Source organism: Falco naumanni, chromosome 2, assembly GCF_017639655.2.
Source record: "Falco naumanni isolate bFalNau1 chromosome 2, bFalNau1.pat, whole genome shotgun sequence".
Taxonomy (NCBI): Eukaryota; Metazoa; Chordata; class Aves; order Falconiformes; family Falconidae; genus Falco; species Falco naumanni.
The window spans coordinates 68,623,171-68,650,707 of NC_054055.1; the positions used below are offsets into that span (position 1 = coordinate 68,623,171).

Genomic DNA, 27,537 nt, shown 5'->3' on the forward strand with positions numbered 1-27,537 from the left:
AAGGAAAGCTCTCGAAAATATTACAGATCTGCAACGGAGAGGCAGAGATGCGGGCTGTTTTCAAACGCTGCTTCTCGGAGTGGGGGGGGCGGGTCGCCCGGCGGGCGGGGAGGGGGCCCGGCCGGTGCAGCGGTCGGAGAGGGGCCGGGGCCGGGGCCGGGGCGCGGGCAGAAGGGCACCTGCTGGCAGCGCCGGTGCGGAGGGACGGGCGCGGGGGGAGGCAGGGGAAGGTGCGGAGCGGCGGTGCACGCAGAGGGTTAATATTGTAACTAGGGAACAGACGGTTAAGCACAACATCTAGAGCTCTGTAGTGAAAGTCCATCAGAAAGAGTATAATCAATCAAAACTAACCAGGACATCCCTTCATTTTATTCTCCAAGGAGATTGGGGCTGGAGGATTACAGACCAGATTTCACTTTGTTTCTCTCTCCTGACAGTCTTGCCTGTCTCTCCGCTTTCCCCGAATCCCGTCTAATTGAGAGGTGTAGGCTAATGATCTGAAACTCTTTTATAGCGTTTGGGTCCAGTGTGATAAATAATGTGATAAATAATGTAGGATAAAATTAGTAGGCCAGATACCGCTCCTGAAAACTTTACCGAGGCTTAAATATCCCATTACGTGACTTTCATTTATTTTAATTTTGCCGTGTTATTTGCATTTTTTTTCCCCTTTCCCCCTCTGTCGCTGCTCTTTTGGACACACAATAGCCGGTGATCATTGTAATTTCCTAGAATTAGTTACTTCTTTGGAAACGGTCGATAGTCAAATCAATAAAATGGCTTGTAAAACTAGGGAGGTATAGGTTTCAATTTGGGGGGGAGAAGAATCGCTCATTTTCCACTTCTTGTTGACGTGCCCAGCGTCTCTTTTGACTGGGGTTAACTCTGTGTGCTCCATCGGAACAGATGCCGTATAGAGCTGCTCCCTCAAGATCATTTGTTTCCTTGATGGGGGAACATTTCTGAGCAGAACATATTGGTTGCCATAGAGAAAGAAATAAAAGGAAGAACACTAGTCACATTAAGCTATATGTTTGTGCACTGGGCTTTAGATAAAAGGACCCCAGTTCTAGCCAGAGAGAGCGGGGCCAAACCAGAGCTTCTTAGCTTCACTAAAACTAGCTTTATTTTGTTTTGGACTTTTACGGTTGAAACATGTAAGCTAATTTTATTGGCTGCCGTTAATTTTATACGATACGGCTTGCTGAACAAAATCAACTTTCGGCGCGCTCCGCCAGGCGCCGGCTTCCCGCCAGGGGGCGCGCTGCTGCCCTCCCCCCCCCCAGCACACCCTCCCCCCCGCCCCCCGTCCTGTCCCGTCCCGTCCTCGGTGTGTGTGTGGGGGGCACGCTCGGGTTTTTCCTGGCCCTTGGCCTCTGCCCCCCCGGCACAGCCCCATCGCCGAGGCAGCCCGGCCGGGGGAGAAAGCCCCAAAACTCCCGGGGCCGGCGGGCGGGAGCGGAGCTGCGGGGGCGGGGGGACTGCCGGTGCAAAGGCCGCCCCGACGGTGTCCCCGGTTGTTGCGATGCCTCCAACGGACCTCAGGCCTGCAAGGGGGTGAGGGCGGCTAATTAAACACAGTCATGGGCACCACGGGTCGGTGTAACCTAAGGTGCCCCGCAGGGTTGGGAGGGTTTTGGTTTGTTTTGGGTTTTTCTGTTGTTTTTTCCAAATAAGGCGCTTAAGCCTCTGGAGATGCAATAAACCGACTCGGGTTTTTTACATCATTTAATATTTAATCGCCGTATTAAACCTGGAAAAGTAGCTGCTTTATTTTTCTTTCTCCTCCCGCCCCCCCCACCTCCCTCAAGCTGGCCACTCCCCCCCCCCCCCCCCCCCCCCCCCCCCCCCCCGCCTTCTGTATCTGCCAGAGCCAGCGCCGGACTCCCCCCGCCTCCCGCCCTGCCCACACCGGCCGCACACCGGGCACGAGTTGTCGCCGGCCGGGACACTCGCAGGCGTTAACCTCAACTAAAACCAACACCGACGGCGACCACAGCTCAGCTCGACACAGCTCGGCTCTCTGTCCCTTCCCAAACGAGTAGTTTCAGCCCCTTACCCCGAGCGCCCGCTTCTTTTCTCCGTTTCCCTCCCTAAGCGGTTACAAGAGAGGACAGGAGTGAGGAATTTCGTTGTTGGTTTTTTTTGTGGTATTCCTGCCTAAACAGGAGTAGCAGCCCTGCTTCTCCCCTCCTCCGCCCGCCGGCACGATGCTGGGCACGGGCCGACAAACGTGGCTGCAGCATCCCCTTAACGCACCTGCAAGGGGGATGTCCCGGGCAGCTCCGGAGGCGGAGGGGGGTGGGGGTGGAAAGCGACGGCCCCGGGGCCGGAGGGGGGAAATTGAAGTCACTTTGTTCCCCTGCGCTGGAGCCCCAGCAGTTTCCGTGCGACTGGGCAAGTTTTATTCCTTGCCTCCATAAAGGAAAGACCAATTGGAGCCCTGGAAATCACACAGCCCATAAATATGATAGATCCTGGCAAGATGAACTATCCACCTAAAAACCTAACACACACACACACACACACAAATTAAAAAAAAAAAAGAATTAAAAACAAAAGAAGAAGAAAAAAGAAGGGTGGGGAAAGAGAAAAGTAATCAAAGAGAGAAAACAACCTACAAGAAGATACACTTTTCATTTCAAGTGTTTGTGGGTCTTCATTTGGAAAACGGAGTCAAGTCTCCGTGTGTATCGACCGTGCGGGAAAACGGTCGAGATATTTACATGAACAAAACTTTCCACCTACCGCATTTGGCGAAATAAACACTAGCAATATTCCAGACTAGTAAAACACATTTCCAGAGCTCAATTCTCCTCAGAAACGTGCTTGCTTACTTGAGATTTGCCGTACTTTAGCGAACATTTCCCTCGCCTCTGGAGCGGCCGGTTTTGGAGTTGAAAGAGCCCAGCAAAGTTCAGCATCCCGGCTTGGGGACTGAGCGGATTTCCCCACAGCTTTCCTCTGCCCCCTCCTTCCCCCGACCCTCCAAGTGTAACCCGCGTTATACTTTAAACAAAACAAGAGTTAGCAGCACAGCCTCTCCGCTGTGTGTCCGCATCACTTAGCCGCAGCAGGCTTCGGGGTACCGCAGGCGAACAGAAAAAAAAACGCTAAAACGAGCAACAAGTTCATTCGGCAAAACTGAACTTTGCTGGCTGCCTCTGGAAAAGCCCTGCCCGGCCAGGGGTGCCGGGGCTATGCCTGCAGTGGCACCTCATCGCAAAAGGGCTACAGAGAGCATTTTTTTTTTTCAACAAACCCCCCCCCCCCCCCTTCTTTTATGAATACCTATTTTGTCCGAATGGACGCCTCTGGAAAATGGATGTAGAAGCGATGCTGTCGCTGAGGTAGGGAAAAGAAAGTGAATGTTTACCGTATTTAGTATTCATTTACTTATAGTGGGAAATGATTAGGTATCTCCTAATATAACCGTGGATACCAACTGCCTAATTAGCATTTACAAATTAAAATGTTAAACATAAAGACATATTCCGTATACAGTCTGCTATATGTAAAACACATTCGTGCATAATACAGCAGTCAGCTGCAAACGTGAAGTTGACTGGCTTCCAGATATGTAGCGTTCTTGGCTAATGTGATCTGCTCTGGGTTTTTCAAGCTTACCCATACTGTAGTTCATAGTTCTTATGACCACGTTGATAGCTGCACTAGGGATATTACACTAACCAATCTGGAGAAGATAGGAAAATACACAGATTACTTTTAAAGGCTGACGGTAATAACGATAAACACAATAGGCAGGCGGATCATTTATCCATACCTTTTATTCTGAAGGCTTCACTCTGAACCTTATTTATTGTTTTGAGCGTAACAAAGCAGTTTGGGTTCTGTAATAAATTAGAACAATAATACAGAATTGCACATGCAAAACAAGATAGCTTTTAAAATAGGGGTCCTTTCTCTCCCAGCTGCATAATTCTGATATTACCCAATGTGTCGTGCTCAGGGTTCACCTCACACGGACTGTAATGAAAGTTGCCAAATTAATGGAACAATCTTTCTGTTGACTTGAGCTCAACGTAGACACATCACATATGATAGCAACCTAATGCTCCCACAGACATTAATAGTTCCAATCCAGCTCCTTGAACATGTAGATTTTTATTTATAAGAATAATTGTGCATGTAGTGACATAAAAAGGGGATTTACAAGTTGGAGTCTTTTAAAAGAGACTGTGAAAACCTTAGCTCGGCTTTTATTAGACATGATATCATTCTGATTTGCGTGCTTGCCATCTCAATAGCGTTTCACATGTTAAAAAAAAAAAAAAGAAGAAAGATCCATATGCATTACATAGATTTTCTTTTACACGCATAAGGACTGGCAGTCTCGTAGTGGATAAGAGGGTGAATAATTGTGATACATCAGAAAACAGTTCGTGCAGTTTGGCAGCTCTGGGTTTTATTATTAGATTTTTTGACATTTGAACTTGTCTATTGTCTGAGGAGCTCAGTGCAGATTGCAGTAGGTCAACCTTAAGGCTGCTCTTTTTGGCATTGCACACAAACATGCACACGCTGTCTGTTCTCCTTGCGTGAATGCAGCAGTTACAGTTTTACCGTGCCTTTTTTTTTTTTTTTACGCACATGTATTTATATTTATCTAATCCATTTGGGGTTTTCACGGTCGTGTGGTTTGTTTGTATGCTCGTTCATTTTACACCCGTTCCTCCAGTCTATGTGTTTGCCTGATGTTGGATACTTTTAAGTGCTCAATCGCTTTTACATCAGCGTAATTCCAGCATCACGACGTTTGATAAAAGGGACTTCGGTAGCCCTGGGATTAAATGACATATTTCCCCGCAGCTTCGCTCAACTCCATCATGACTCCTACAGTCAAAAGTTAACATTATTCATCATCTCCTCGCATTTATTCCCTCCTCCCCTCTCTAAATTCAGCCCCGTCATCCGACTTCTGAAACAATTTCTTCCTGCCTGCTAAGCGCTGGGAGGGGAGAAGGGAGAGGCAGGGATACCCGAACTCCCGGTGGGAGCCCACCGCCACCCCACGGCCCCGGGGGCGGCCCCCGCTCCGCCGGCCTTTCCGCGGGCGCGCAGCGGGCCGCGGGCGCGCCGAGCTCCCCGCGAACGCTCGCCCAGGCGGGGCGCCGGGGGAGACGCAGCCGGGGCTAGGCAGGAAAATGTGGAATAGGGATGGATCCCCCCGGGGTGGGAGGGGGAAGGGGAGCGGGAAAACTGGATCAGGCGCGGTTAGGAGAGTCAGTTTGCGCTGCGAAAACCCAGAGAAACGTCTAAATAACTTTTCCCTGGAGTGATTTGCGCCTCTTCCTTCCCTCGTTCGGTTGGTGCTGTTTTAAACTGAGGCTCATCTGCCTGGGTGCAGGGACTCAGGCCGAACAACTGCCGATCTCATGGTAGTCTTCCATTTAAATGTGTATCTATATACATATCTAAGGATACGCATATACAGGTACACGTGCACCCAGGCATGCACAGACGCATATACGTCTACATTTGTTCCCCTCTTCCCTTCACTCCCCCCTTCCCTAACAAGCGCCTGATAACGCGTTTACGGCTTGTTATTTGAACTCTCAGATCAGCATGCAGAAATGTAATTGCGACGTTTTTCATCAGGCAAGAAAAAGGAGGAAGGGCTCCCCCCCCCCCCCCCCCCCCCGCGCTCGGTAATCGCTGAGTCACCGTATTGGGGGTCAGTGGGTAAACACGAAGGAGAGAGCAGCATCTTAGTGAAACCCCCGGCGCAAACCGCATCCCTCCTCATCTCCAGCCTGGAGATCCCTCCCCTCCTCCTTCCCCTGGATTTATTCATCCGGACTTGGAATAAAGTCACCCAAGTGCGGCCAGGGCCCTCTTTTGGGGCTGGACGTCCTCCCCAGGCGCAGTGGGACCCGCTTTGTTGTGGGGACGTGGAGGGGGGGGGGGGAGAATCAACACTAAACTGCTTTTGGGCTAACGGTGATGGGCGTCGTTTCGGAGGCGGGGGGGGGAGAGGGGAGGAGAAGGGAAGGGGGTAACACCGGCCAGTTCACCTAGGGATGTAAAGAGAGGGAAAGCTTTCTCTGGGGCTGGGCTCTGATCTGGGCATGTTTATTCCTGTTTAAATGCTATTGTTCCTGCCAGCCTTTGACACAAACAAAAGGGGCTTGGGGTGTGTGTGTGTGGTGGTGTTGGGGGGGGCGGGAGGGTGGTGACGGGTGACTGAAACAAAGCTGCTCAAACCCAAGCAATCCCTAAAGGCAGAGGAATACTTTCTTTTCATCCTTTAAAAATGTATGTGAGAAGACTTTCTGTTTGAGGTTGTTTTCTGGGTGTCCTTGTGTCCGTCCCCCCCTCCTGTGAGCTGAGCAGAGTGCCTTGCTGTGATTCACTTACCAGGGCCCGTTTAGAGAGATACGTCCCCCCAGATGTGTGCCAGGGAGCCTTGCAGGGACAGCTTCGTGGGCCCATGGGCTGCCGGTGGGTTGAAGGAGCAGACTTGAAATCGGTTTGTGGCAAGGCCTGCAGTGGGAAACAAAGAGGCAGAAATGTTGGGAGCCCAAGGAGAGCCTGAAATACAGAGAGGCATTGAGCTTCCCAGAGATGCTTCAGCTTCTCAGTGGGGGACAGCAGGATCCTTTTTGGGCTGACTCTGTGCAGTTGAGGGCTGGACTGTACAGCCCACAGTGAATCAGAGGCATTGTGTGCAAATGAATAAGTGCACATTGTTTTGAGATGCTGCTATTGTATTTGGGGTTGGGGGGAGGAGGGGGTTATATTTTGTGTGCGTGTGTGCATGTGGGTCTGTGTGCTTTTGAAAGGTGAGTGCAGATTGCAATAGTTGCTGCTCTGTTTTTGTTTGTCAAACAGGGCCCTTCTCTTGGGAGAGGGGCATGTGGCAGATCCCGGCCCAGGATTACATTAATCAAAGCATTATTTCCCCAGGGATGCACAGCACAAATGATAGTAAATCCTAATAAAATTGGATCGCTGAGAAATTGAACGCTTAAAGTAATCTGCTCTGCCTGATAAAAACTTCAAATTTATAAGATATTATGCATCCCCACCCCCAAACACCTTAGGTATCATCACTATGTGTGTGTATTATACATCTATCTGTAGGAGAGAAATCACTGCTCAGTGTAACAGGCCCATCACTATTGAATATATACATACATATAAGTGTATGTGTGTGCACACATACATATATTGCACACACACATTCACAGTCATAAAATAAGCTAAACTCTATGCGCACATAATCATAATGACGATGGTCAATATTTTAAGGACTTTGCATATACCACCTTTGCTGTGGCAGGTGCTGTAGAAGGCGGGGAAGAGGCTGTACATGGTCGTGTACCAGCACTGTAATCTTCTTGCCTGGGGACTCTTATTTTCTCCTGCTCTTTACTGATGCTCACCATAGGCCTCCACGATGGCACCTGCGATCTCAGGCCCACTAAAAGCAGCTTTGCTTTTTAAAGCTGAGACCACGGTGGGGGTATAAGGGAAAAAAAAAAAAGAATAAAACATAGATGGACATGAGCATTTGAAGCAGAGTTTAGAAAGCCTTTGAGGGGGATGACCTTTAGAAGGGAATTGCCTTGGACTAGGTGGGCATAGCTGAAAGAAGGGAGGGTGTTCCCAGGCCAGTTATTTTGCCTCAGATGTTAAGTGTGCTGCACCCACAGCCCCTCTGCACAGGGCCAGGCCACCACCTCCCCTGCCCCACGGTGAGGGCCAGCGAAGGCCAGGGCAGCCGCTGGCCACTTGCCAGCTTCAGACCCTCAGTCTCAGCTACTTCCTCTCTGCAGAAGGAAAGTTTGTTTATAGTTGCAGCCCTAGGACATGACAGTAGGCTCAAAGAGACCCACTGTCCGGCAGGGGGGAAAGAAAAAAAATAATTGCTTTTTTCCCCTGCTCCTCCCTTTAAAAGACCCTTTCGCTTCCAAATGTGAAGGGGGCAGAAGGCATTTCCACTCACCCAGCTGAAACTCTTTGAAAGGCTGCGAGTTTTCCCCGCAGTTATAAATGCCGATCATTCCTCCTGCCCCTGCCTTCCCGGGGAGCCTGTCCGGCCGCAGGACCCCGCTCCTCCTGCGGGAGCTGGCCCCGCTGAGGACCCCCACTTGTGGCCGTGACCGGCCCGGCCCTGTCCCGCCCTGCCCGCCGCCCCACACGCCGCTCCCTGCCCCTTTCCCAGCATCGCTGGGCACACCGAAGGCGGTTTATCCCTTTCCCTGGAGCGGGATTTTCCTGCCCCGTCCGGGCCCCGGGGGCTTGCGGCGAAAGGCGGGGGGAGGCGGCCCCGGCCCCGCAGCGCCCCGCGAGGGGGGGGCGCCCTGCCCTGCCCGTAGCTGCCCCCCCCCGCCGTGTGCGGGCAGGGACGTGGCGGGGGGAGAGGGGGGCGCTGAGCCCTCTCCCAGCCCCGAAATGACGCAGCCCCTGCTTCAGCATCGTCTCCCATTTGGGCTGGCTCCATTTCAGGAGCTCCGTCTCCCCCCACCCCCTTCTTCCCAGCCTTCCTCCTCCTCCTCGCCTCACCGTCACTCTCAAACATTCCCCCCCCGCCCCCCCCCCCGCCGCCCGCCCGCTCCCCCACTCCCCCCCGCCGCCCCAAACTCCTTCCTCAGGACCGTGGGATGCTGGTGAGCTCTGGTGAGAGTTGCCGATCTCCATTTCCAAGCGGGGAGCCGCCGGGAGCGGTGAGGCAGCGGGGCCGGGGGAGCAGCGGGGGGTGGGAGGGGTGGGGGGCCGAGAGAGGCGATGAATGAAGGAGGGCAGAGGGGGCGGCCGCCGCACCCGCGCACCCCCCGCCGTTGGAGCACCCCCGCTCCCGGGCAGGGGCAGCGCCCGCGCCCCGCCCGCCCCTGCCCGCCGCCGACACGGCGGCTCCGCGCCCCTCCGCGCCCCGCACGGCTCCCCTCGCCCCCCACGCGTGTGCGGCGCGGGCGGGCGGGGACCCGCTCACCCCGCCACTGACGGTGCCTCTTTTCCTCTACCCCCCGCCTTTCCCTAAAAAAAACCAAAAACCAACCGTATACCACCGCCCCCCCAAAACCCCCATTCATTTGCATACCGTTTGGCTCCCTCGCCCGGTACCCCCCCTCCGCCGCCCCGCACTCATTTTATCCCCCCTCCACCCCCACCCAGAGCGACCCTTCTCCCCCCGCCTGCCGCATCCCGGGTGTAGCCGGATGACAAAAATCAAAGCTGTTTCCAATTTACCCCAGTTGTCTTCCTTTGAACACTCATAAGGTAGGTATGGTGGGGTGCCGCGCTCCCACTCCTCATGTGTTCAGTAAGGTGCCGTCCTCCCCCCCCTCCCCTCCCCGCTTTCTTTTCCTTAATTGGCTCTATCTTGATGTGCACTTGTTTTGTTTAGCCTATTTTACCACTGCGGACGAGGTAGGCAGGAAAAGGAGCGTTTGACTTGGTATGTCTCTCTGATTCTTCCCCCCCCCTTTCCGAGGTTAATTTGCATTTGAGGTTTAATTCATATTTCAAAATCCTGGTGTTTGAGGTCCGTATAGGAACAGGGCATTCATTGCTGCTGCTGAGGAGAAGCCTCTCCTGTATTTGCTCTTCTCTGTGTAATTTCATTGTATTCACAAGTGACAGGGATTTGCATCAGTTATTTTGCAATTAATTTTTTTTTGAGACTTGGATCAAATTTAAAGAAAAAAATCTTATTTTTTAAAAAATTGCAAAGGGAGCGAATACCAGGCTTTAAAAAAGGAATATACATTACTAACAATGTTGCAAACTTAAAGGCACAGACTATATATCTATAAAAACGTATTAATCTTCATAACTTGGGAGTTGGATTTCTAGCTCCTGAGCATCTAATTTTGATGACAGTCAGAGAAAGACAGCTATACAAATACTGAGGTATATTTATAGTTCCTTACATCTATTTACAGGTGATTTTACAGATGCTGTTTGCTACTCTTGCTCCAGCGCTTTCTAATTGTTTCACTACTGAAAGGCGTTTCATAGGACTAGATGTTGCTTTACTCATGAAAGATTTTCAGCCTGTCCAGGTGTAACTTCCATCGGCATCTCTGGAAATAGTTACGTGGCCATGTGGACTTTATGGAAACATTATAAAAGATACATAGCCATATAAAAAGATTCTGTTTTATATCCACAGTTCTTTCAGTTCTTTGGATGTGATGAAGAATTCGTCTACATTTAGGCCTTTATAGGTCCTTTAAGGACTTCCTCCACATATTTTATTTGTATCTATGAAATGAATTTTATTTATATATAATGATTACATGAATGGCATATGTTGCAAAATATGCATACGAAGCATGTTAAGTATTTCTACACATGCACAATTTTATTTTTCACAAATGTATATGTGTGCGTCCGTGCATGTTTATACACCTGTGTGATGAAATACACGCTGGAAGAGAGAACTACTGAAAATAAAAAATGTTCATAAAGGAAAAGCTGTTAAGGTAGTTCACTGGGAGTGTGTATCTGGTGCCTTGCAAAAGTCACTTCAGTTACTGACTTTACTGTGAATATCTACATATACCCCAATCTCAGCATAAAAATATTTGTGCATATATTTGTCCTTCTAGAACTAACCGAACAGGGCTATGAATTATGCCTAAAAAGATGCCACTGAGATAAAAAACTTATAAAATAGTAATGGAATATAGAATTTTATATAATGCCAACAACTTTAGCATGATTCTTGGCATAAGCCATTTAGTGCAATTTCATTTGTCTGAACCAGAATGATATTACAAAGTGAATTAATAGAACATTAGTACTGAAAAGAGAAACACTTCTTCCTTTGAAATATGAAGTGCCACTAACTTGAGATGAAACCTGAAAGTCAGTGAATAATATATGGGAAATATTAATATTTTAAATGTATCATATTTAAAATTGCTGTGAACTTAAACAAGGTTTCACATCAAGAAAAAACAAGTAATTCATTTTAGGTTCCAATTTTATGTGCAATATTTTACAAATGAAGCAATTCACTAAAGAAGTGAAGTCAGGTATGTAAGCATATTTTGTTATTTTGCACATGAAATACAGTCATTATGGAATATGAATTTAATTTGGGAAATGATAAAAAAGAACATTTATTTATTTTTCTACTGTGCTGCAAGGAAAACATTTTTAAGTAGCTGATTAATGAGATGAAATGAACTGATACAGCCCATAATACCTGCACGAGCTTTTATACCTCATGAAACCACACCACAATGGGACCTTTATAAAAAGTATGAAGTCAAGTAATGCAATCTTATTTTAAATTTAGAATGGGAGTTGATATGATTCAGCTTGATGTTGTAAAAAGTGAGCCCTCTGGCACTTGGCATTACATTACTTAAAAATCACTTCTGCAAGGAAAGTTAGCGCAGACAGCGTAGCAGGGCTGATGCCCAGCACTACAGCTCAGGGGCAAGTCGTGGTGCCACCACCTGCCTTGCCGTTGGTTTTAGCAGGGAGAAAGCATAGCCCTTCGTCTTCTCCTTCGTACAAGGTCTGTTGACTCCAGTGTTTCACTGCCCTGCTCCAATGAGTGGGTGCAGCTCAGCCCCTGGCAGCCAAACCTTGTGCTCCTCAAGATGGGCCAAATCCTGCTTGTCCCAATCATTGAAGCCACCTGGAGTTTTGTCTCATAGGAATGAGCAGGATCTGGCCCTCAGTCCACACCCTGGTCTATCTCCATTGGACTTTAATATCAATGGAGGGGTTAAGTTTGTGTTTATTTGATGTGGATGGAGTTAGGTCTGAGGGCCACGGTGACCTTGCCCTTATGCCTAAGCCATGTGAGGGTGAGGTCCTACTCACCCTGGCTGTGGTGGACCAGGCCAGCAATAACTGCAGTCACTATATGCGATACATAGGATACATATTGAGTGGGCATTTTGAACAGTTGCACAAAAAAAGGTGCCTTTGCACCAATGGAGAGTGCTGGGATGCATATGAGCTCTGTAGAAAGGGCTGTTGCATGTTCAAGGAAGGACTGAGTCTGTCATGAGGACTGTAAGCGCTTAGGAACTAGCTTGTTGAAGGACAGCAAAAGTCTGGTTAGTCCATAGCCTGATTCCCACCAGGAGCTATTCACAAGTGCCACAGAAGGCAGCAGCTTGTTGTTGGTGGGGAGGGGACATGCTTGTCACCTTCTACACAGCAGATCTCTTTCTGGCCACTTTTGCCCAAAGCCCTGGTTTGCTATGATTCTCCCAATTATCTCCAATTAATTTCAGTAGCTCGTGTTTGTTACGAATGCCCAGTGCCCTTCTGAAACTCACTGCAAATATTTTAAATTCAGAATAACTGTGATGGGGGAAACCCCCCTGCTTTTCCTTTTTAAACAGTTTTACCATTTTATCACAGTGTGTTTAAATATACATTTCTTTGCTGTGAAATAACCTTCCTTTCCACATTTATACCCATATGCACAATGCTAACTCATAGCAGAAACAACATTTTAAAACACTGTGTCATGCTTATAGGATAATTATTAATCTTGTCAGAATAAAAAGCATACTAAAAGTACTCCATACAAAGGTTTGTGCCTTAACGTTTTTGAAAGTTTTTTTTTTAAGTGATCGGAGATGTCATAACAGAGAGAGAAACTATACGATATATAGCACATAGTAAAAGTATATGACTCCTACAGGACTATTTAGAAATATACAGATTATTTTTTCTCCTTTTGGTAGGCAGATTAAAAGGTATGTTTTTATTTTTATTCCTGCTTGTGTCTTACAGTTCTATGAAGATGATGTGAAACTACAAATTCCAAATTTTAGTAGCTATGAATGATATCAAAATAAGGAAATGTTCATGATACATATCTGGAGGGATAAATACACAATAATCATGCAATCTGATAGCAGAAAGAATAACTATTTGACAATAAAACCAATGCTAAATACAAACAGAACAATATTGTTCTAGCGAGAAATATAGCAAATAAAATAATACAACAAAAAGATACTTTTTCAATAGAAGCTCCCTCTATGTTTAGATCTTTTCCAGCTGAGTGTTCCTTTCTAATGTATTGTGACCATCGAGATACAGTTAGTGAAAAAGTTAGTCAAAACTTTTCTGTCTTGATTTTCATATCCCATATCTACAAATCCAAAATTGTAACCTGTAGCAACCCCACTTCATGTTAGGAAGGTGATTTTTCTGTTGGTTGCTTGGGTTTTGCTTGAGATCTGATTTTGCATGCTGTGACTTGTGTGCTGAAATTGCTGGGGTATGTGAGCAGTGTTTGTAGAGTTATCTACTGACTTTGTGCAGGAGAGCCAGCTTTTTCATATTGGGGGTTCACATAAACACAGGAAAGGGGTAGTGCAGGAAAGGGGACTATTTTTCAAGAGCACTGGACATTTACCCCTTCATTTGACTTCAGTGAGAACTGTGAAAGCTCAGTATTTAAAAAAAAGAAGAAAACGGCCACTTTTCTTTAGAAAGTCAAACGTGAGCATCATATCTAAAAATGGTAAAATGTTGTTGCTGGAAATTTCTGGTTTTATCTTCGCATAGGTTTAGCATCAGCGCTACGGATGTAAAGCACAAACCTACCTTTCCCCATGTGATAACTGTTTGCCTTTTCCTTCGGCGAGGTAGGAGAAATGATTAAACCACTGCCACCCTGAAAAAAACAGACATCTATAATAGAAATTATTGTTCATTACTCAATTAAGAAAATAAGAAGTCTAGAATCTGCATAGGCTGTATTATGATTTTAAATGCTCATGTTTTGACTTTCTGAAAGTAGGATCTTAGTACAGAACTCTTCCAGCTATTTCTTAGCACTGTTAGGAAAGAATGATATGCAAATTTTAAAGACCTGTTAGAGGGACAGCTTTCTGCATGGTAACATGCTGAAACCTAAGGGAAATACAGCGAATGTTTTGAAGAGCAGCCAATGGTTGGGGAGAGGAGAATATGCTGTAGATGCCTCTCTGCTTGTGAACCCTGTAGCAGGTCGTGTGCACCTGGGGTTACGGGCTCCTCTTCAGAAGAGGAGAAGCAGAAGAACTAAACCCCATGACCGGTTATCGCTTAAAGTCTCCTCAGTGTGGCACCATCAAGTTTTGGGATGAATTTTGGCTGGATGATGTCAAGCTGGAAGTGGGAAAGGGACCCAGTGCAAAGCTCAGCCTGCCCCTGGTGCCCGTACTTGGGGGATAATTTGTTTCCTAGTGGTGGGTGAAGCCATGACCCTCCTCCCAGCAAAAACCAGGGACAAGCCACACCACGCCCCCCGGCAGGAGCTGGGGTCTCTGGGGCAGGAGCGGTGACCCTCTTTGTTGTGCCCAACCCGTAAGGACAGGGCTCCCCTCCACATCCCAGCCCCAACTTCACTCTTTGGTTTCGTCTCTAACAATGCTGCTAGGTTTTTATTTCATTTTAAATCCTGGCTTCGTCTAGAAACGATTGGGCTGTGCTCAGAACCGGCTGTCTTGATAGGTTTGAAATTCCTGGGAAACCTCAATACTGGCATTTTTTAAACAGAGTAGGCAAAGCACACTGGAATATTCATCGGTGAAACATTTTAAAGGGGCACCATCACGTTGTAATTTCATCTGTTAAAATGTATTGGCTAGGGGCAGTTTGGGGGAGTTGCAGCAAAGCCACAAGTGTTCTTTGCAATTTAAGGCTTCTGTGTTTTAATTATTTCTTTTTTTTTTTTTTTTTTTCTGCCACTGTGAAAGATCCCTGGAGACAATGGGGGCTGTGACACTGAGGAACAGGTTATCCTGGCTGCGCAGGGAGCACCATAAGAAACACAAAGTGGACACACAGAATAAAATACAACACATACACCCCCACTCCTTCCCAGTTTCTCTGATTTCTGGCATTTATAGTAGTTACATTACATCAGCAGTGGGTAAAAAGAAAAAAAAAGCAGACGGAAATGTGGTCCCTAAACTGACAGAGCCTCTAAATTTGCTTGAAGAACTATCTCAGAAAAAAGAAAAAAAAAAAAAAAAAAGACATACTACAGTGTTCGGGTTTTTATTTGTTTAAAAGCAAATTTATGGAGCTGGCCATACACCAAAAACTGGAGAGTTTGGTACTGCAGTTGCTTTGGTGTATTTTTCCGCATTGTAATGGGCTACAGGGAGACAAAGGAGAATATGAATATATGGCAGCTGATATTTAGGTTTGGGTGACATTTTTGCTTGTTGTAACTGTCATTTTTAAAAATCCATTTTCCTTCTACCATGCTGTTGAATCACAGCAGACGTTGATGTAGAAAAGCTGGAATTATTTAATAACCAAAATTAGGAGTGATTTTTGTACTAGATTTCTCATTACCGACCTCTCAACTGATGAAGAAGTCTGAGGTCCAGGCTAAACTCACCCATGGGGTAGAGTGGGCTGTTAAGGAGTGAGATGACAGACGGACCCCTTCCTCACCCCCCCCGACTGGTTTCTTTATAAAGCGGTAGAAAGCAGACCCTCTCGTAGAGCATCAAAAAGGAAGCTCAAGCATGACACTGCTATCACACCTTTCATGGTATGTTTTTTTCAGGAGTCTGCCCCTGATTTTAGTCCAAAGGAGCAGCTTTCGGGAATTGCGTGTCCGGCTCCCGTGTTTGCCTGCTGAGGAAGAGGTATGCCCTTTGTCCCTCACCTGCAGATGGCTTGGATACTTTTACTTTTCCGAGGCGAGCACTTCCCAGTGGGCTGCATTCAGAAAGTGCTTTCCGTAGCATTAGTACGGAACCAAGTTACAAAAGAATATTAATCTAATACATTCCAAAATTCAAATATGTGTGATTAATAAGCATTATTATCTATAAATAAGGCTCTAATGATACTTTGGCAGTGTTGTAAACACAAGAATCAGAAGCAATTATTGTCATTATTGTTCTGCAAGTACTTTCCATGAATACCAAATGGATATTACTGTCCAGCTACTTGGCACATAGAAATCCTGTAAAGAAACAGTTGTCAGTCAGGTCTGGCTGGCTGCTGTTAACTACGTTTGTCTAAAATGCAGCGTACCTAAAGACAAAGCCTGCAAGCTGTTGAAAGCAAGATGATTGTTGATTTAAAAAATTCTTGTCTTTTGCAACCCCCCAGCTGATGTTAAATAAAGCTGTGATATATAAAGGATAAATAAAGTTCATCTTGTGAGATGAACTGTTTGTGTGATGGCTGTGATTAAAAATGGAAATGGATTCTCTGCCAAAAAAGCTGCCCTTCTTTGTGTGAAACCCACAAAGGTGAGAATGTCCCGGCTGAAAGGTGGTGTGAAAATAACGACAAAGACCCCCCCCCCAGCCATTGGAGGTAACCCATGGCTAGTTTTCAAGGATGCGGGATGAAAGGGGCATTCATTCCCATCACGTTTGCCTCTCCCCACTTTGTAGCAGTCCCACAGACTCGAGTCACGCTGGTGGCCGGGTCCCACTCGCTGTGACACCCCCACTTGCCTTCCTTTGGCAGTCTCACCTCCCTCACCAAACCTCGCCACTTTAGATGGTGCCAGCCAACAGCAGCATTTTGTGGTGGGTGTCATGTTGTTCTTCAGATGCCAGGGTGTCATCGCGAGCGGGAACAGTGTGGGTCTGACTCTCCGAATCTGCAGAAAGAAAAAGAAAAAGGAAAAAAACAACAAACCCCAAACAGTAAGCTTTACTTTCCAAATGTGTTCAATTCTTCTTTCCTCTCCTTGATATTTGGGGCGTGCAGCACCCTATACCATGTGGTTTAACATTTTGTTCTCTATTTGTAGGTCAACATTTCCATGATTAAACTTCATCCTTTATTCAGCCTGTTCTGGCTAGGCTTTGCAGCACATGTGATATAAGCTGTTTTCACAGCTAGTAGGCCAAATCTTACTCTGGGTAAGGGAGCCAAACATATGTGACTGAGTCAGACACTTAAATCAGCTCCCTGGTAAATGGGAGATAACTCCAGGTGCAGTGTTGAACACTGAGAACCAAAAAAGTGGGAAGGGTGGCCAGCATTTTTCCGTGTGGGAAAGGAGACATCCTAAGCACACAGACAGTGAAATCATAGCCCTGCCCAAATTTTGGTCTCCCGCATTTGCCTGAGGGTACTCGTCACTGGAGTCATTGGGAATCTTCCCATTGACTTCGGTGGGGTAGGGGTCAGGCAAACCTGAGGCAAGCTTGTGCAGGAGGGGATGAGGTGGGAGAAGGCGAGGCCCTTCTTGGAGACCTCACCTTGCACTTGCAGCGTGACAAGGTGGCTGCTGGGGAGACACGGAGCACCCCGTTACGGCACTGCATTTCTTTCGCTCGCCCTCTCTCCGTCATCCTTACCGTAGCTGGCTCATTTACTGACTGAGGCTGGTGACTGTTCTTTCACCTGGTGGCAGGTATCAGTTACTCTAACATAGGGTTGGACCGGGTGACATCTCCTCATAAATCAATGGAACAATTCCTGGAAGTCCTGGCCACCCAGAGTTAGCATTACCCAACCCATTAATCCTCTGTGCAGAGGATTAGCATTAAAGGACTCTCTGGCTGTGTGGCCAGCAGCCCCCCTTCTCCTGTCCTTCTTTGCCATTGCCTGGTAACTCTGGTAAGTAACAGGAAAGCCTACAGGGCTCGTTAAGTGCAAACAGAAAAGCCAGATGAGCAGGTGGGTGCCGTGTATGATGCAGAGCTGTTATGTTATTGCTGTGTGGCATTCCTACCGTCACCAGGGCTCGACTGGTCCTGGCTGTTGGGCTGCTACACAGCAAGTACCAGGGTTGACTAGAGTGAATAGCGCAGGAGAGCTCCTGCAGCGAGGACACATTTTCCTCAAATGAGCAAGGCTGTACCCATCATGTTGCAGAGAGAGGACTGCGCTTCATCTATTATTTGGTGATAAACTGCAGCATCACAGAAGGGGGCTGGCAATGAACAGTTTCCCTCAGGAACAAGCCCTTCCAGAGCTCCACTCGGGCTGACTCCCTCAGCTAAAGAAAATAGTGTTGGCAATGTAGACAGCAGGACTTCCAGTAACTTTTGGTTTTATCGGTTTTTTTATGGCACCCATCCTTTAGCTTTTTTTAATTTGCTTTGATTTTTTCAATAGCTTTTTTAATTTAGAAAAAAACATCTCCTGCCCAAAACTAAATCTGCTTGCTAGATATTCAACGGATAAGCTCAAATAATGAATACTGTGGCTGTGTGAGCACTGTGTTACCCACTGTTTAGAAAGTCCTGTCCTGATAACACACATGGTGGCACGCAGGATGAAGTGGATGCACTACTCTGAGGCTTGAAGGACTTGCCTCATGGTTGGGGTGGTGGTGAGGGGGAGGATCTGATTGACTTTTCTGCCATTGCATTGGGAAGAAGAGTCTGCTGGCTACGAGAAGAAAGTTGCAGGTGCCTTCAGTGCTTGTCATGCGGCTAGGGGATGCTGTCCTAAAGTGAGACACAGATGTAGAAGATCTGGTCTGGTCTGGTCTGCCTAGGGACATGAAATGGTGCAAGGCAGAGAAAGGATGAAGCCACAGGAGGAGTACCACGATTCTGCCCTCACTGGTGTGAAAGTTAATCGAGAATATGCTGGAATAAATCCACATGTGCTTCAAAGACACATCGGTGTCAAATTAGTGGAAAGGAGAGGGGAATTCAGGCCAGTAAGATCTGCTGATAGGGTCAAGTGACCTCCCTGTCCCTGGGTCTGCCTTTTGGAAACACAAACTGCACTTTGGTTTCTCTTTTAAAAGTGTCAGCCAAATTGTGATGCTTACAGAAAGCAAGAGGAGCAGAAGGAGACGGGAAAGTCCTGTGAGCAGGGTGTGAGAGGACTGCACGGCCGTACAGTGATGTGAAGTTGAGGAAAAGCAAATTAAGCTTTTGCTCTGTGGTTATGTAGACAAAGGAAGTTAAGTCACCCTTTTCTTATGCTTAAATAACAGTCTCCCTCTTCCACGGTATAAAAGATCTTGGGATCACACAGGAATGAATTAAGACCATGGTACCAGATGTAATTTCAAGTTAATGAAGAGACAGTGTATTTTGTATTATCTTTTCTCTTGTTTTGGATTGTTCTTTTTTGGGGTTGATATTACTGTAAATAAATACACTTGTCTTTTGTTTCATTTTCCCCTTGTGACCTATTTCATTTAATTAGAAGGAAATGTATAATAGGAAATGAGTAGCGTCACACTGGGCTCTGTCCAAAGCCTGTGAAATCATCAGGAATTTTTCCCGGGCTTTTCATAAGCACCAGACCCGGCCCAGCAGAAACGAGGGGCTGTTTCCACCTTATCTGGAAGAACGTGTGCTGCCAGTGTCAAAATATTACAGTCCTCCTTTTAAGATCTGGCCCAGATACTAGAGAAGGATTTTGCTACTGCATATGCCTCTCTCTGCCACATGTTTCACATCTGCAGCAGCATGTTAAAGGATAAAGGTTCCTAAAACCTTGACTCTGAATATACATATAAAAAGAAGATACAAATTAGGGAAAAGATAAAAGATATTGATGGAAGTACAGGAGATGCTCTTTAACATGCATATTATTGACTCAATAGATTGTTACAGCTTCAGAGCTATTAGGGTCTGCTGTGTCAATGTGTACTTAGGGACTGTTTAATATGCAGATGGTTGACATGACAGACCGAAGCCATTACAGTCTATCATGTCAGGGGGGATACATGAATACGCACTTTGCCAACACTGTAAAAAGTCCATTTAAAATACAGTTGCTGTGCATACTTAGCTGCTTTAAAAATAATTTAATAGGTTTGGTTCTTTGGATGCCCAGAGACTACGGAGTCTGGATATATCAGCAACAAAATTTATTTCCAAATTAAGCCATTTTCCATGTGGAATGTGCAGGCAGGAGGACAGGGTGTAATCTCAGATACGCAGCTCCTATCAAATCTTGTAAAATTAGCTCCTGCACTTGTGCATGTGTAGAAGAGATCAGAATCTATCTGTCGGCATGTGTCTTTTTGAAGAATATAGTTTTGTATTTTTGAGGGGTAAGGGAGAATGTCGTCTCTTTTTTCATTCAAATAATCTTCAGTAGCAATTAAATAGCTTATGCTACCTAAGAGATCAGTTATTACAAGATAAGCAGCATGACAGTTTGGAAAAACTGAATAAGTCTTTGATTATTTACTAAGTTTTGATATCTGCTATTTGCCTCAAAATGCTAAAAAGTGAAGTATAAGATACAAACATGAAAGGCTCATTTGATCATCATAAGGAAAGGAATCAGTAGTTTTGCTTTTCTTTTCCTCAACAACTTATTTTTTATTAAAATAGCAAAGCCAAGTGTTGTGTTTAATAAGATATATTTTTTTCATTTGAATATCAAATGGAAAAATACAATTAAAATATTTCTGCTTTTACATTAGTTGTAGGCTATATTTCAACAACACATATATCTAAGAAGCTCAGCATACACATTTGGTATATATTAGATGCTTCTAACAGATGCCCAGACCTCTTCCCCTGATTTTTAATGTTCTTTTTTATGGCAGCGATCCAGGGACATTTTAATTTGCAAGCCTGTGAACTTGGAAATAATACTTGTAGTGGGGCATTACATCTAGTCCACATACCCTCTGAGCTTATTGTCTTGTGTCACCTAGCTCTGATTTTAGCTGATCTTCTGGGCTGAGGTGCACTGTGCAACTCCAGCACAAAATTCACAGAGCAAAAGCCCCCAGCCTTGCAAACAACAGTAACTGTGCGACGTTGCAAAGGCCTTTCCTCTTACCTGTGGGACAGTTGGGGGGCAAATCTTGCAAAGGCAAATTTTCAGGCAAATGTGATGGTTGATTTTCTGAGGGCTCTTTTTACTGCCTGACACAAACGGTGAGACCATTGGGGCCATTGGGTTGTGGTGGTCACGGGTAGGACAAGTGCCAGGAGGTAGAAAGCGTGGAGAGGACATTTCCCATAGCCCATCACACATATGCTCCTGGTTCTTCTGTGAGCTCTCTGCAGTGACACAGGGAAGCCAGGAAAGGTCTGGGGGGGTGGGAATGAAAGAGGTCCAGCAAACCCTAGGCAGCGGCTGCTTCTTACAGCTGAATGAATTCACCCTGTGCTCCAGGAGAGGTCTCGAACAGGAGATGCCTGTCCCTGGGCTGAGTTACCTCTGCAATCAACCAGCAGGAGCCCGAGCTGCAGAAAAACATAGCATAGCCTCAAACAGCACCAGTGCCGGTGGGAAAGGTGCGCTTTGCTTCCTCCCCAGCCCTGGGAAGGTGGGTGCATCCCTGTGGTTGCCTCTTGGCAATGGGTGGTGGCCACGGCTGCGAGAGCAGCAGCCCCTGCACCCCTTCCCGCTCCACCTCTGGTCATCCGGGGGGGGGGGGCATGTCTGGCTCCCCAGGGTTCTGCCCTTCTGGGTCCCTGGGAGCTCCACATCCCTCTCTGTGTACCCGTGTGCAGGGAAACATCAGCTGAAAAAGGATCGTACGAGGGTGCGATGCAATGCGCTGCGTTACCTGGTGCTAATCAATAAAGCGAAAATGTAGCTTTTTGACAGCACTTGTAATTTTGACTATTGCAATGGTGTGCCATTTCTTTGAATGCAGTATGCTTCTGTGCCCCATTAAAGGATGGCTGGCATCGCTTTCAACTATTCACAAATGCTGAGATGTTGAAAAATGTAACATTTACAAAAGATACATCTGGTGTATATTTACAAGGCTCAGGAATCATTTAAATAGTGCCTGTGCCATCACCATATTAGGAAAAAAGTTAGTCCCAGCCCCATATGTGAAATCAGTAGTCAAATGTGTGCTGGTTGAAAGTCCACTGATCTGATATAGTATTTTGGAGTATTAAACGTAAATGTGCCATACTGGGTGTAATACCTACATGTGTACACCGGTATAACGTGTGATAATTGCCCATGTGCACCTGCTTCAAACTATGTGGTCAGGAGAGGATTGTGGGTTTTGAGGGGCAAATGTGTAATTTTTTATTAAAGAAGAATCTTTGGCTTCTTGCTGTGAGAAGTCATCGTATTTTTTCCTACTCTTCGATGAGAATTGTAAGACCTGCCTAAGAATGAAGGAAAAAGACATTGAACAGCTTCCTTTATATCACATAACATGTTGAGGACAAAAAAGTGTTTGTTTCCTCCTGCCAGTGCAATACCACTTAGGCTACATTTGAAAACTATTTTTTAATTAATGTGATGGGTCGTGTGGGTCACCACACTAAGGCAGGAAATTCAAGGTAAACCAGATACTCCCTTTCTCAGTCACACAAACATGAATTAAGCATGTAGCATCAGACTTAATTTCAATTTCTAGGTCTGTAATTGAATCTAGCTCAATGTGAACTTTTTTTTCTGCACCGTCACATTTATATCTGGATGTTAGTGACATTATTTAAAGCAACAAATCAACCTATAGGACTGTGTTCAGCTATACTTTCTTTATGTCATTTGACAGTAAATGGAATAAAAAATGTTACTTTTCTCTAGGGGCAGATTTGTTAAAGGGTTTTCATCTTTTGTCAAGATATTTAATCTCGGAATGTTACAAAAAAATTGCACAGTTTGTACAAGTGCAGATTTCTGCATGCACAGTTTGCCTGATTGCTAATTTGGATGAACACGCTTAGGCTTAACACAGGCGAATGAGGGAGGAAAGATAATTTTTGTGTATATCCTTCTGAGTCAAGTGTGAGTCCCTGGACTCTAAGGGAAGCAGGTATCCACTTTTGGGGCTGAAGGCTGTCACTCTGGATTACCCCATACATCAGTCTCAGTTCATGCATGCCAATGAGAACAAATCCTAACAATGAGCTGTTGAGTGATGCCAGCAGAAATGAACGTTTCTGAAAGCTTCGGGGTTTTGGAGAAAGCAGCTGAAGCCGACTCTGCAGCGTTCACCACTGCTGACTAACCAAAGGAGGGTGAGATTTTGGCAAAAGCCTCCCACGTAATGGACAATTTTGAACACACCTTTGTTTTCCAACGGGCTGAGTAAAGCTGATATGGCACTACAGAATTAAGCCAAAATGCCCAACTGTGTTATTTCCTCAGAGGGGTTCACTGATGGAACGACCTATCCAAAATTATTAGTGCTCCTAGTAATTATTATTATTATTAACTCCTGTTGGTAAGCCTGTCCTTCCACCACAGTAATAATCACGTGCTGGGATGTCTACTGCTTAGGACATCATACACCTTTGGAAATGGATGATTGTTTAATTGATAGATTGTAAAGATGGGCTGACCTATTGCCTTTCCATGTTTTGCTTTGCTTCAATTGCTTGGACTCTTGCAGCTCCTTAGTAGCTTCTCTGATCCATCATGTCAGGCTGGCAGCTGTGCCTCTGCACTCTGCCTGCCTGCCCACCGTGAGCCAGATTTCGATCTCAGATGCATGGCATACCCTCCTCCCTCCCTGTCCTCTCGCCGGAGAGCTGATTTTGCCTGCACCTCTATTAGATGGCTTGATTTTAATGGGAACAACTGCTTTCTCCCACGGGTCCTCTCAATCCAGGGCACTAGGTGTGCAAGGACAGAGGAGGGCACACTCCCAGATGTCCCTAGGTGTGTGCTACGCATCCAAGATCAGGCTCCTGCCTGACATCCGTGGGCTGAGCAACCATCCCCTCTGCCCTGCCCTGCCTCCCCCCTGCCAGCGAATGGTCCCACTCAGTACTGTGGCCATTTTCACGTGGAGATATTTCCCCCACGCTGTGTAACTTCTGCCCTTACTGCGGACTCCCTGCTTCTTTCTACCTTAATTTCTCTGTGGCATGCAGGCTCCCAAAGGACAGCATCTCAAATGAATAAACTCCATTTTACATCAATCCACTTGGGAAATTGTCCTCAGAGGTTTCCACCCCCTCCCCACCACTAGAAAAAATGTTTAGTAGATGGTTGAAATTTTACAAGAAAATGTTCAAGAAGGAACAGATATTTTTTACTGCCAAGCTGTATAATAGGTGTTTTTGAGAGGTCGTTAACTTCAACAGTATAGTCAAAACCTGTGTTACACCCTACACTGCATCCTTCGTTAAGCAATTAAGTTACTGATAGGCTTTTACATTTATTTACCTTGATGGAAAGATATGTTTACTCAACCTGAGTACAAATCAACATGAGGAGGTGGAAGTTCAGAGAAAATTTGACTAATGATGTTGTGTTTTCATCCTTAAAAGAAAGAAAAAAGCCTCCCTGCTTTTGATGCTATTTTATCTTCATTGGAAGGGATCCGAAATGATCCCAACTGTCATGTGAGTGCTCAGTTAGGCTCAGATCCTCTTTGATTGCAGCTGAACATCTCTCTCTGTTGGCTCATACCTTCCCTTATATGAATACAGCGTACAGCACTTCAGGTTGTTTATTAAACAGTGCTTTAACTCTTCCTCTGTGGATGCTCTCACAATTATATCTTTAAGCAAAATACAGGCTGCGGCCACCTTTGCCTGGGGAGATGTTAATGGGTCCACATCACTGACGTGAAGGAAGAATTTCCTCTCAGTTTCAGAATAACTCCTAAAATACAAACCTGACTGATACTAATCATATTTCTTTCAGTGAACCTTAATTATCTTTCCTTTTCTTTCAGGCCCACTCTGTTCTCCAGGCTTGTTACGTGGATTTCTCTCTCTGCAAGTAATTCCTCAGCATCTCCTTGAATGGCATCTACCACACGTGAGCATCCTTCATGTCTCTAAGATACTTTTGTTGTTATTCTTTTTTGAACATTTGTTTTTTTGAGATGACATTGATAGACATGAGGCCTAAGTCTGGAGATGTTCTGTGGGTAGAGCTCACATTTATTTCAGTATGTTGAGCAGTTTTAGGATCTGATCCATATTGAAGACTAGCACGGCGTAATGAGGCCTGGGCATATAAAACAATATGTATTCTAACACAGCTCACTCAAAACAAATATGTTCCCTTCTCTTCGGCTGGTGTAAACAAACAATCTCCATTGTGTGCAGCAGGGCTGTGCTGCACTGCCTCGCGTGCAGCAAGAGCCTGGCTTCCCAGTTCATGGAACAGCATCTCCATCCCGTGACACGGGTCTTCCCACTGCACGCCCGGGCAACCCAGGTGTAGGACACCGGTCCTAAGAGCTGACGTTAAGTCTGGTGTTAAGTCCTAAGTGCTTTATAGGGAGAACTTTTCTGGCTGCAGACATACTTAAAGGGGGTCTTGTTTCTGAGTCCTGTGCTCTTCAGTCAGGCAAACCTGTCTCTGGATTGCAGGACAGTTTGCACGGTGGGCAAGCAGAGAATGGGTGTAATAGTTGTCGCGAGATGCCCTCGTACTGATCCCCAAAATTGTCTCTTCTGATATCTAAATTTCCTTGTCATAAAGATCGGCAACCTCATGAAAAATTCGTGATGACTCGAGGTGGAAACATTAGCAGAGGCTGGTTCAAAACTCACGTGCAAGATTCCTTGTCTGTGTGAAGCGCCGCAAGTTTGAACCCAGGTGCTCCTTCTGTGATTGAACTCAGACTTCTATCCTGTTCTGCAAAACCATTACCCTCTCCTTGTAACTTGTGCTGGAAGCGGAGTGAGCTGTTTTGGCACAGAAATGATTTCATTGTTAGGCTAAGTGTTACACAGATGGCATTCTTAAATGTAAAATTCTTTTTATGATTCTTTCGATTTCATATTTATTTCATTAGATCATTATTTATGTTAAAGAGACACCATTAATATGAAACGTGCTCAGCTTGAAAGAAAATGTTGAGAGGAGTTTCAGGTATCTGATCCTCAATCCTTTAGTTTTTGTGTTTTGCATTTTCCTATTTAAAATGTTTTTTTGTGTCTCTAGGTGATATGTGACAGATCCACACAAACAACAGAGGGGAAAGAGCCTCACTTAACTGATTAGAGGAGAGAAGCAGTGAAAGGGAATATGCACAAAGCACTGCCAAGTTCACAGAGCAAAGGAAAAGATAAAAAAAATAGAATAATTTCACCAACTTTTTTTTTTTATTATTTTTATTTAGAGTAATGCGAGGTATTTCTTATACTAGCAGCAAGGAAACAATTTTCAGACAAAAATGTGATTTCTTAATCAAGGGTCTCTAATTCAAAATATATTTATTTAATAAACAGTAATTATGATAGCTGCAACTACTCATTCATATCAATAATTCATTCAAAAGTAAACCATATAATCATACTAGCATTTATTTTTCCATTTAATAGGCTGTGATTTAAAATAAATGTAAATCGTCATAGTCATTCAGCTCCATATACTGGGAAAGGAAAAGTCACCTTAAACCAAATGGATATTGTGGAAAAAAAGGGGACGAGAAGTTGTTCCAGAGAAACAGCTTATGGGGGCAGATCTTAACATGAGGTAAAGAGAATCTGCTTTGTAGATGTCAACAGAGCTTTAGGCTGAAAAAGGGTAGATTTAGTTTACATATTAGGAAGAAGTTCTTTACTGTGAGGGTGGTGAGTCACAGAAACAGGTTGCCCAGAGAAGCTGTGGATGCCCCATCCCTTTAAGCATTCAAGGCCAGGCTGGGTGGGGCTCTGAGCAACCTGGCTGAGTGGAAGGTGTCCCTGGCCATGTCAGGGGGGTTTGAACTGGGTGATCTTTAAGGTCCCTTCCAATCCAAACCATCCTATGATTCTATGATTGTAAGGCTGAGTTACGCTAGATGAGATTCAAGTCAGTAATTTTAAAGGATGGGATGTCGTAGAGGGTTTTCCACTGAGTCATATTTCTGTCTTTAAGAAAATAGATGAATATGATTTCTTCCACTTTTAAACAAGAAAAGGTAACAAATGTGACCAAGAAAATTCTAGTTTGAAGAAGTTTATGTGTGGAAACAATAGGCTGTTTGCAAGTCGTAGGTTGGCTCTGCACGTGTATGTGGAGCAGTATTTATTTTTTCCTGTTGCTAAATAGTTAGCCAAACCCTTTCCTAACTTGTATCCCTAACTACCCACCTCATTTCGTCAGCTGACAGCTTTTTTTAAACTCCTTAACCATCAGCACTCCCGCAGCAAGCTTTGTTGAAAGCCTTTCTTTCTGTCCCCTTGTCTGAGGTCCAGAGAGTGGTGTTTGTAGGCTGTGGAGCATGGTGGCACTGTTAGAACAATCTTTTTTTTTTTCCTTTGGGCACAGGAAAAAAGCAATGAAGAGCTTGAGCCCCAGTCAGCATGTGCTAGAGCATCCCAAGCGCTGGGTGCAGATCTTGCCTTGCAGCTTTTTCTGTTGCTTTTGCTTTCAGTAGGAGAGGCCAGAGCTCGTGATGGGGAGCAGGGTGTCACTGCACCGCCTATTCTGCTCCCACATCCGAGCCAGCGCCGATGGCATACCCTTCGGGCCTTGTCACAGCCATAGGGCCCTCTTGTCCTCCGATGAGCTCAGCAAAGCCCTTTTCCTCTCTCAGACAGAGCGCCCTGTGTTCTGGCTGGGAAAATAAGGCCACGCACCCCTTCTTCCCCTGAGCTCTGGCAGCGATGCTTTCGGGGAACATCTGGAGGTGGTGGCTGCAGCCACAGTGCTGCCGTGAGCACGGTGCAGGTTAACCCTGCCAAAAGATCTTTTCACAGCCTCGCAGCTGAGTTTTGTCACCCATACAGTTATTGTGTTACTCTCCCAAGGCTG

At 45.7% G+C, this 27,537-nt stretch overlaps 1 long non-coding RNA gene across 2 annotated transcripts in view; it reads left to right on the forward strand.

Annotated features, from left to right (window-relative positions):
- The first annotated feature begins 9,370 nt into the window (after positions 1-9,370).
- The window catches only part of LOC121083866, a 29,855-nt gene continuing 11,688 nt past the window's right edge, over positions 9,371-27,537 (forward strand). For both annotated transcript variants that reach the window (XR_005826509.1, XR_005826510.1), the window contains exons 1-3: positions 9,371-9,421; positions 15,518-15,599; positions 24,518-24,603. This is a non-coding gene — a long non-coding RNA (uncharacterized LOC121083866). The remainder of the gene's footprint in view (positions 9,422-15,517; positions 15,600-24,517; positions 24,604-27,537) is intronic.